This window comes from Canis lupus, chromosome 1, assembly GCF_048164855.1.
Source record: "Canis lupus baileyi chromosome 1, mCanLup2.hap1, whole genome shotgun sequence".
Classification (NCBI taxonomy): Eukaryota; Metazoa; Chordata; class Mammalia; order Carnivora; family Canidae; genus Canis; species Canis lupus.
Window position 1 is genome coordinate 103,272,906 of NC_132838.1, and position 9,171 is coordinate 103,282,076.

Here is a 9,171-nt window from a genome sequence, read left to right on the forward strand (position 1 = left end):
AGGAAGACACAAAGAGATGGAAAAATATTCCATGCTCATGGATTGGCAGAATTAATATTGTGAAAATGTCAATGTTACCCAGGGCAATATACACGTTTAATGCAATCCCTATCAAAATACCATGGACTTTCTTCAGAGAGTTAGAACAAATTATTTTAAGATTTGTGTGGAATCAGAAAAGACCCCGAATAGCCAGGGGAATTTTAAAAAAGAAAACCATATCTGGGGGCATCACAATGCCAGATTTCAGGTTGTACTACAAAGCTGTGGTCATCAAGACAGTGTGGTACTGGCACAAAAACAGACACATAGATCAGTGGAACAGAATAGAGAATCCAGAAGTGGACCCTGAACTTTATGGGCAACTAATATTCGATAAAGGAGGAAAGACTATCCATTGGAAGAAAGACAGTCTCTTCAATAAATGGTGCTGGGAAAATTGGACATCCACATGCAGAAGAATGAAACTAGACCACTCTCTTTCACCATACACAAAGATAAACTCAAAATGGATGAAAGATCTAAATGTGAGACAAGATTCCATCAAAATCCTAGAGAAGAACACAGGCAACACCCTTTTTGAACTCGGCCATAGTAACTTCTTGCAAGATACATCCACGAAGGCAAAAGAAACAAAAGCAAAAATGAACTATTGGGACTTCATCAAGATAAGAAGCTTTTGCACAGCAAAGGATACAGTCAACAAAACTCAAAGACAACCTACAGAATGGGAGAAGATATTTGCAAATGACATATCAGATAAAGGGCTAGTTTCCAAGATCTATAAAGAACTTATTAAACTCAACACCAAAGAAACAAACAATCCAATCATGAAATGGGCAAAAGACATGAACAGAAATCTCACAGAGGAAGACATAGACATGGCCAACATGCATATGAGAAAATGCTCTGCATCACTTGCCATCAGGGAAATACAAATGAAAACTACAATGAGATACCACCTCACACCAGTGAGAATGGGGAAAATTATCAAGGCAGGAAACAACAAATGTTGGAGAGGATGCGGAGAAAAGGGAACCCTCTTACACTGTTGGTGGGAATGTGAACTGGTGCAGCCACTCTGGAAAACTGTGTGGAGGTTCCTCAAACAGTTAAAAATATACCTGCCCTACGACCCAGCAATTGCACTGTTGGGGATTTACCCCAAAGATACAAATGCAATGAAACGCCGGGACACCTGCACCCCGATGTTTCTAGCAGCAATGGCCACGATAGCCAAACTGTGGAAGGAGCCTCGGTGTCCAACGAAAGATGAATGGATAAAGAAGATGTGGTTTATGTATACAATGGAATATTACTCAGCTATTAGAAATGACAAATACCCACCATTTGCTTCAACGTGGATGGAACTGGAGGGTATTATGCTGAGTGAAGTAAGTCAGTCGGAGAAGGACAAACATTATATGTTCTCATTCATTTGGGGAATATAAATAATAGTGAAAGGGAAAATAAGGGAAGGTAGAAGAAATGTGTGGGAAATATCAGAAAGGGAGACAGAACATAAAGACTGCTAACTCTGGGAAACGAACTAGGGGTGGTAGAAGGGGAGGAGGGCGGGGCGTGGGAGTGAATGGGTGACGGGCACTGGGTGTTATTCTGTATGTTAGTAAATTGAACACCAATAAAAAATAAATTAAAAAAAAAAAAGAACTTACACAACCTAACACTCAAAATACAAATAATCCTAATTTAAAAAAATGTGCAGAAGGAATGAATAGACATTTTCCCAAAGAAGATATCCAGATGGCCAACAGACACATGAAGAGATGCTCATAATCACTAATCTTCAGGGAAATGCAAATCAAAACCACAATGAGATACCACTTCACACCTGTGAGAATGGCTAAGATTAAAAAGCACAGGAAACAATAGATGTTGGTGAGGATGCGGAGAAAGGGGAACCCTCTTGCACTATTGGTGGGAATGCAAATGGTGCAGCCACTCTGGAAAACAGTATGGAGGTTCCTCAAATAATTAAAAATAGAATTACCATGTGATCCTGTAATTCCACTGCTGGGTATTTACCCAAAGAATACAAGAACACTAATTCAAAAAGATATATTCAATTCTATGTTTACTGTGGCATTATTTACAAAAGCCAAGTTATGGAAACAGCCCAAGTATCAACTAAGACAGATGGGTACAAAAGATGTAGTATATTTATCCAATGAAAACATCACCCAGTCTCAAAAAAGAATGAGATCTTGTAATTTGCAACGACCTGGATGGAGCTAGAATGTATTATGCTAAGTGAAATGAGTCAGACAGAGAAAGACAAATACCATATGATTTCACTCATATGTAGAATTTAAGAAACAAAACAAATGAACAAATAAAGAAAAAAAAAGCAAGCAAAAACCCCACAAACTCTTTAATACAGAGAGCAATCTTGTGGTTGCCGGGGGGGTGGGGATGGGTGAAATAGGTGAAGGGGATAAGAGTACACTTACCATGATGAGCACTGAGAAATGTACAAAATTGTTGAGTTACTATATTGTACACCTGAAACTAATATAACACTGTGTGTGAATTATACTTCAATAAGAAAATAAGAAAAATAGTGATAGCTTCCACTGATATCATCCAAACCTCACAGATTTAATGAGTTGTTGATTCTAGAGCTGATAAGAGAGGAAAGTAAAGATAGATGATCCCCAGATTTTACTTGAGTTACTGAGTGGAGGCTGGTGTCATAAGCAAGGAGAGGATAAACTTGTGTAGATGCGTGTGTGTGTGTGTGAGATGTCCATGTAGCTTTTCTATTCACTGTACCTCAAAGTTCTAATAAGATCTCAAATTCCTCTTCATGGTTTATCCCATCAAAAAATTTATTTATTTATAAAAATTTAATTAATTAATTAATTAATTAATTAAATTTAATCCCAGTATAATTAACATGCGGTGTTATATTAGTTTCAATTGTACAATATGGTGACTCAACAATTCTACGCATTACTCAGTGCCCATCATGATAAGTGCACTCTTACTCCCTGTTATCTATTTGACCCCTCCCCAACCCACCTAAGTTTGTCCCATTTTCTATCTTCAGCCCAGGAAATTCACCTTGTGTCTCTGTAGTTTTGAGTTTCTTGGAAGTTCCTTACAAATGAATTGCATGATAGGAGATATCTTGCACCTGGCTCCTTTCCCTTGGCGGAAAATTTTCAAAGTTCACCCATGTTGTAGTGTGTGCCAGTATCTCATTCCTTTTAATCTATTTTTTGTTGATTGATTAATTGGGATGTAATTGACATTACATTGTGTAAGTTTAAGGTGTGCAACCTGTTGACCCGATACACATATTATATTGACATATTACATTTTATTTATTTATTTATTTATTTATTTATTTATTTATTTATTTTAAGATTTTATTTATTCATGAGAGACACAGAGAGAGAGGCAGAGACACAGGCAGAGGGAGAAGCAGGCTCCATGCAGGGAGCCTGACGTGGGACTCAATCCTAGGTCTCCAGGATCAGGTCCTGGGCTGAAGGCAGTGCTAAGCCGCTGAGCCACCCAGGCTGCCCAGACATATTACATTTTAATCTGTTGACCTGATACATTTATTTTTTTTAAATGTTCATTAATTTTTTAATTTGAGTGTAGTTGGCACACAATGTTACTTTAGCTTCAGGTGTACAACATGGTGATCCCATACTATAGGTTATGCTGTGCTCACAACAAGTATGGCTGCCTCTGTCCCATCACATGGCTATTACAGTATCATTGACTGTATTCCTTATTCTGTGCCTTTATTCCTGTAACTTATCCATCCATAACTGGAAGCCTGCACCTTCTGCTCCCCTTCACCCATTTTGGCCATTCCCCATCCCATCCCCTCTGGCAACCATCAATTTGTTCTCTGTATTTACATTGACCCGATACATTTATATACTAAAATATGATTACCAGCAAAGCATTAGCTAACACCTCCATTACATCACATAATTACCTTTATGTGTGTGTGTGTGTTTGGTGAGGACATTCTCATTTTGTTTTTGAAGATTTATGTATTTATTTTAGAGAGAGAGTGAGAATTCAGAACCTGATGTAAGACTTGATCTCACAACCCTGAGATCATGATCTGAGTTAAAAACAAGAATTGGATGCTCAACCAACTGAGTCATCCAGGCGCCCCAGGTGCAAACATTTAATATCTACTTTCTTAGCGACTTTCAGTTACATGATACCATGTTGTGTGTGTGTCTTTTTTTAAGTAGGGTCCATGCCCAGTGGGGAGCCCAACATGGGGATTGAATTCATGATCCCAGGATCCAGACACAACCTGAAATCAAGAGTTGGAGTTCAACCCATTGAGCCACCCAGGCACTGCCCCCATAACACCATACTGTTAGCTATCATCACCATGCCGTACATTAGATCCTCAGGACTTATGCATCTTGTGACTGGAAATTTGTACCCTTTGGCCAACATCTCCCCATTTCCCCTACCCTTGGCCCCTGGTCACTACAATTCTACTCTTAGTTTCTATAAGTTCAGCTATTTTAGATTCCACATATAAAGTTTGTCTTTGTCTGTCTGACTTTCTTCATTTCGGAAAAATATCCTCAAGCTCCATCCATGTTGTGACGAGTGACAGGGTTTGGAGAGCCTACTCAGAAGCAGGCAATTTAAAGGTTGGGTTTTCTTTCTTTCTCCCAGGATGAAAGTCTTGCCTTGTCCAGGAGAGACTCATGGCCTGGCTTAGACTGGCAGTGACACTGGGCATTCTATTGAATTATTTTTGAATAATTTTTTATCAGTGATTTTTTAATCAGTTCATCAGTGGTCAGTTCTGGACACATGGTTCCACTTTTACATGCTCAACCAGCTCTGTAGGCACCATCTGTCCCCCAAACAACTCACTTATTCTAACAGAAGTCTGCTCAAATCCATACTTCTTCCCTGCTCCCCATCGACATGGGGACGTTACTTTACATTTCTGTCTCAATTTCTTCATTCATAAGTAAGAATGTTAAGAGCACATGTACTTTATCCAATTATAGGATGATTAAGTGAAAAAAATGTAATGGCTAGTTCATGGTGCATATTTCAGGGATAAATATGCGATTATTTGTCTTTCTAGCTGATTTTCTGAATTTTTTTCATAGAACTAATAAAATTTTATTTTATTTTATTGCTATTTTTATTGTTTTATATGTATTTTTTTTATTGGAGTGGTTTATACATAAACCACATCTTCTTTATCCATTCATCTTTCGATGGACACCGAGGCCAGTTCTTATACCTAAGTTAACAGCAATGCTTGGTTGAGTCTCTACCACAGAACTTTGCAAATTTAATTGGGTGGTCTGAGTTTTCTTTTTTTTTTTTAAAGATTTTATTTGTTTATTCATGAGAGACACAAAGAAAGAGAGGAAGAGAGATAGGTCGAGGGAGAAGCAGGCGCCAGGCAGGAAGCCCGATGTGGGACTCAATCCCAGGACTCTGGGATCACTCCCTGAGTCAAAGGCAGATACTCAACTGCTCAGACACCCAGGCGTCTGAAGGATTTTTGAGGTCCTCAATCTGAAGTCTCTCTGAGTATGAGGAAAGAGATTCAGAGTGGACAGCTGCCAGTGATTCCATAGGTAATTTTTATTATGTTATTTTAAAGTGTCCACTGAAGTGTAATTATCCTGTAAAATACACCCATCTTAAAGGATCAATTTTTAAAGTAGACTTACAGAGTTGTGCAACCATCCCCACAATGCAATATTAGAACCTCTCCCTCACCCCAAAGAGTACCCTCATGCCCACACACAGTGTCCTTGTATTGCCACAGTCACGTTGGACAGCGCACTCTGCCTGTGAGGCTTGGTCTTCCGTCTGTAATTTGCGATAGGATCCTTGATTCCCAAAGACGGGTGTGGTGTCATAGTTGTGAGGCCTGAAGGACTGCCGTGTACAAAAGCAACATACAGGTTTGTATCTTCCTGCAAATATGGAGGTGACAGAATATCAAGGATAGGCTGCTGCTAATTACGTGCATGGCATCTAACAATTCTGTAGTTCGAGGGTATAGCCTGTTGCTTGCTTCCCTGCCTTGCTTTGCTGCAAGGACAGAACCTCTCAGGCTATTCAGGCTCAGCTAAGTTTATCAATGTCTGGTCTTCCTTCTGCATCACTGCCCTGTATTTAAAACAAATGCCTGCAGTCCCAGCTGGAGGTCCCCACCTGGAGCCCACAGGGATTTGGCTACCCCACCATCCCACTTGCTGTAGTTTCTCCAAGTTTCTCCAAGGCTGCCTCTCAAGGGCTGCTTTTATTTGCCTCTGCACATTCCCAGCTGCTGGCCCCTTCTTTTTCTGCACCCATTCCTTCTCGGTGGGAGTGACCCTCCTGCACAGTGGCAACATCAAGGGATGGAGTGCAAGAGGGTTGCTCCCACCCAGGGAAGCCTATGTTTGCACAGCTCCATGACGGGCTGTTGGCTGAACAGGTGTATGGATGGGAACTGGAATAAATGATTTATTTACTATCCACCATTGCTTGAGAAGGGGCAGGGGGAGAAACAGAAGGGTTAGGGTTCTCCCCAGTCTGGGGCTTCTTAAATGCACTTGCTCATTCTCACACATTTGTATGAAACCAGAAACCTTGGGGTTTGCACCTGCTGTCTCCCTCAAGGTGTTATGCACTGTCCCCTGGGTGGCCCCTGGAGCTAGCCTTCTCTGTCCCCCACTTCAGCTTGGGTGCTCACCTAGTTTTCTAGTGGCTCTGGTTTGGTTTTGCTGTACTGTGATCCACATTGTTCACTAAGTGAGCAGTTTTTGGTGCAAGCTGAAGCCTCAGCTGGAGGTTTTTCAGCTATGGGAGAGCTCCATTACTGACCTGTGAGCAGCACTCTGGATAGAGCTGGGTAGGGAGTTTCTGCCTCCCATAATGTTTTATATTGTGTTTTCCTGTGAGTTCAGTCTTTAGGCACAAACCCCTTTCTCCCACTCATTGTCTATATCTAAATTCCCACCAGACTTGATCTTCCCTCACATTGATACACCCTTCCCCATTGTGGGCACTTAAAGCTGGAATGTAGGATCTCACTCTCCCACTCAAGTCCCTATAAATAAATGTGTGCATCCCAAGTCCTCACTATTCTTGTGCATCTTGGATCTGGCTTCTAATATCCTAACCTTACCATCTTCCTGAGATTGCTTCCTTCAGATCTTGACGGAAAGACTTGACCAACACAGCATGTTCTCCTTTCCTGACTATAACCCGGGTGAGCATTCTCTTAAGATTTTTCCTCCCAAAACTAAATGCATCCTGATGAGCACTGGGCAGTGTATGGAAGTGTTGATTTACTACATAATACACCTGAAACTACTACTGTTTGTTAACCGGAATTTAAATAAAAACTAACATTCCCCCTACCAAGTTGAAACTCAAATGCATGATAATCAAAGGCAGCATTGAAAAAAGGCCATAAAGAGGTGCCTGGGTGGCTTAGTCAGTTAAGCATCTGCCTTCAGCTCAGGTCATGATCCCAGGATCCTGGGATGGAGCCCCATAGTGGGTTCCCTACTCAGCAGGGAGTCTGCCTCTATCCCTTCTCTCTGCTTGTGCTCTCTCTCTCAAATAAATAAAATATAAAAAGAAAAAAAAGAAAAAAGTTGATAAGGATAAAATCATCTGACATTCAAGCACAGTTGTTGGGTGTTTCTCTTCTGACTTGGCATTTTAGTCTGAACATTTTTATATGAAATATTTTATAATAATCACAAGCCCTTATAGTCCATTGTGCTTGGTGATATTTTGCATAATCTAACTCTTGACTGGATGTATTTCCCCCTGGATACTTACTAAACAGAGACATTTCATCTTGTGATTCATCCCTAGTGTTGCCCATTTAATGCCTGCAGATGTCAAGATTATTTGTTTTTATTTACTCCCCAGGCTGGAGCAGTGTATTAGTGATTGAGAACATGGGTTCTGGAGTTAAACTCCTGATGATCTGGGGTTCACTTTTAGCAGCTGTATGAATGTGGGCCTTTATCTTACTGTTATTTGCCTATGGTCCTGCAACTAGCATTTATCATAATCACCTAGGAGCTTTCTTGAAACAGCTTTCTGGGCCCGTCTGCAGACTTTCTGGTTTGGTAGATCTCAGAGTCTGCATTTTCCACATGTTCCCAGAAGATGTTTCTGGTCTGAGGGCCACACTTGGGGAACCATGGCCTTATGTCTCAGATGTACCATAAGAATCACAGATAAGGGGCACCTGGGTGGCTCAGTGGTTGAACATCTGCCTTTGGCTCAGGCTGTGATCCTGGGGTCCTGGGATCAAGTCCTGCATCAGGCTCCCTGTAGGAAGCCTGCTTCTCTCTCTCTCTCTGCCTCTCTCTGTGTCTCCCATTAATAAAAAAAATAAAATCTTAAAAGAAGCACAGATAATAGAATTTACCCCACAGACTTTTGCAAGGATTAAATGTCCTCTATGGAAGAATATATAATAACCCTTAGCAGATAGAAAATACTCATATGTCAATTATCATAATAGCTTTTTAAAAAGACAGGGATTACAGAGACATATAAAAGAAATGATCCAGTTATTGGGGTTACATTTATAATGTGAACATTTAATGCAGACATAATTTGCCCTTTGCCTAACTCCTGTGACTTCTGAGGCAAAAAGCTATGCTAATTTCCTCTTAATTTTAAAAAAATGTGTTTGCATTTGTATGTGCATTTCTGTATATGTACATATAAATCTCTAGTTGTTTATACATATTACTATTAATCATCATACTAAATATGAATAATCTGGCTTAGTGGTTGTATGCATGTGCATTTGTTAATGGTCACAGCCACTAACTGGATCAGCACACAACTTTTCTGGCACCATGGATGCCTGCTTTTGTCTTCCTGTCAACGCCTGATTTCAATGCCAGATTTCAGGTTGTACTACAAAGCTGTGGTCATCAAGACAGTGTGGTACTGGCACAAAAACAGACACATAGATCAATGAACAGAATAGAGAATCCAGAAGTGGACCCTCAACTTTATGGTCAACTAATATTCGACAAAGGAGGAAAGACTATCCACTGGAAAAAGGACAGTCTCTCTTCAATAAATGGTGCTGGGAAAATTGGACATCCACATGCAGAAGAATGAAACTAGACCATTCCCTTATACCATACACAAAGATAA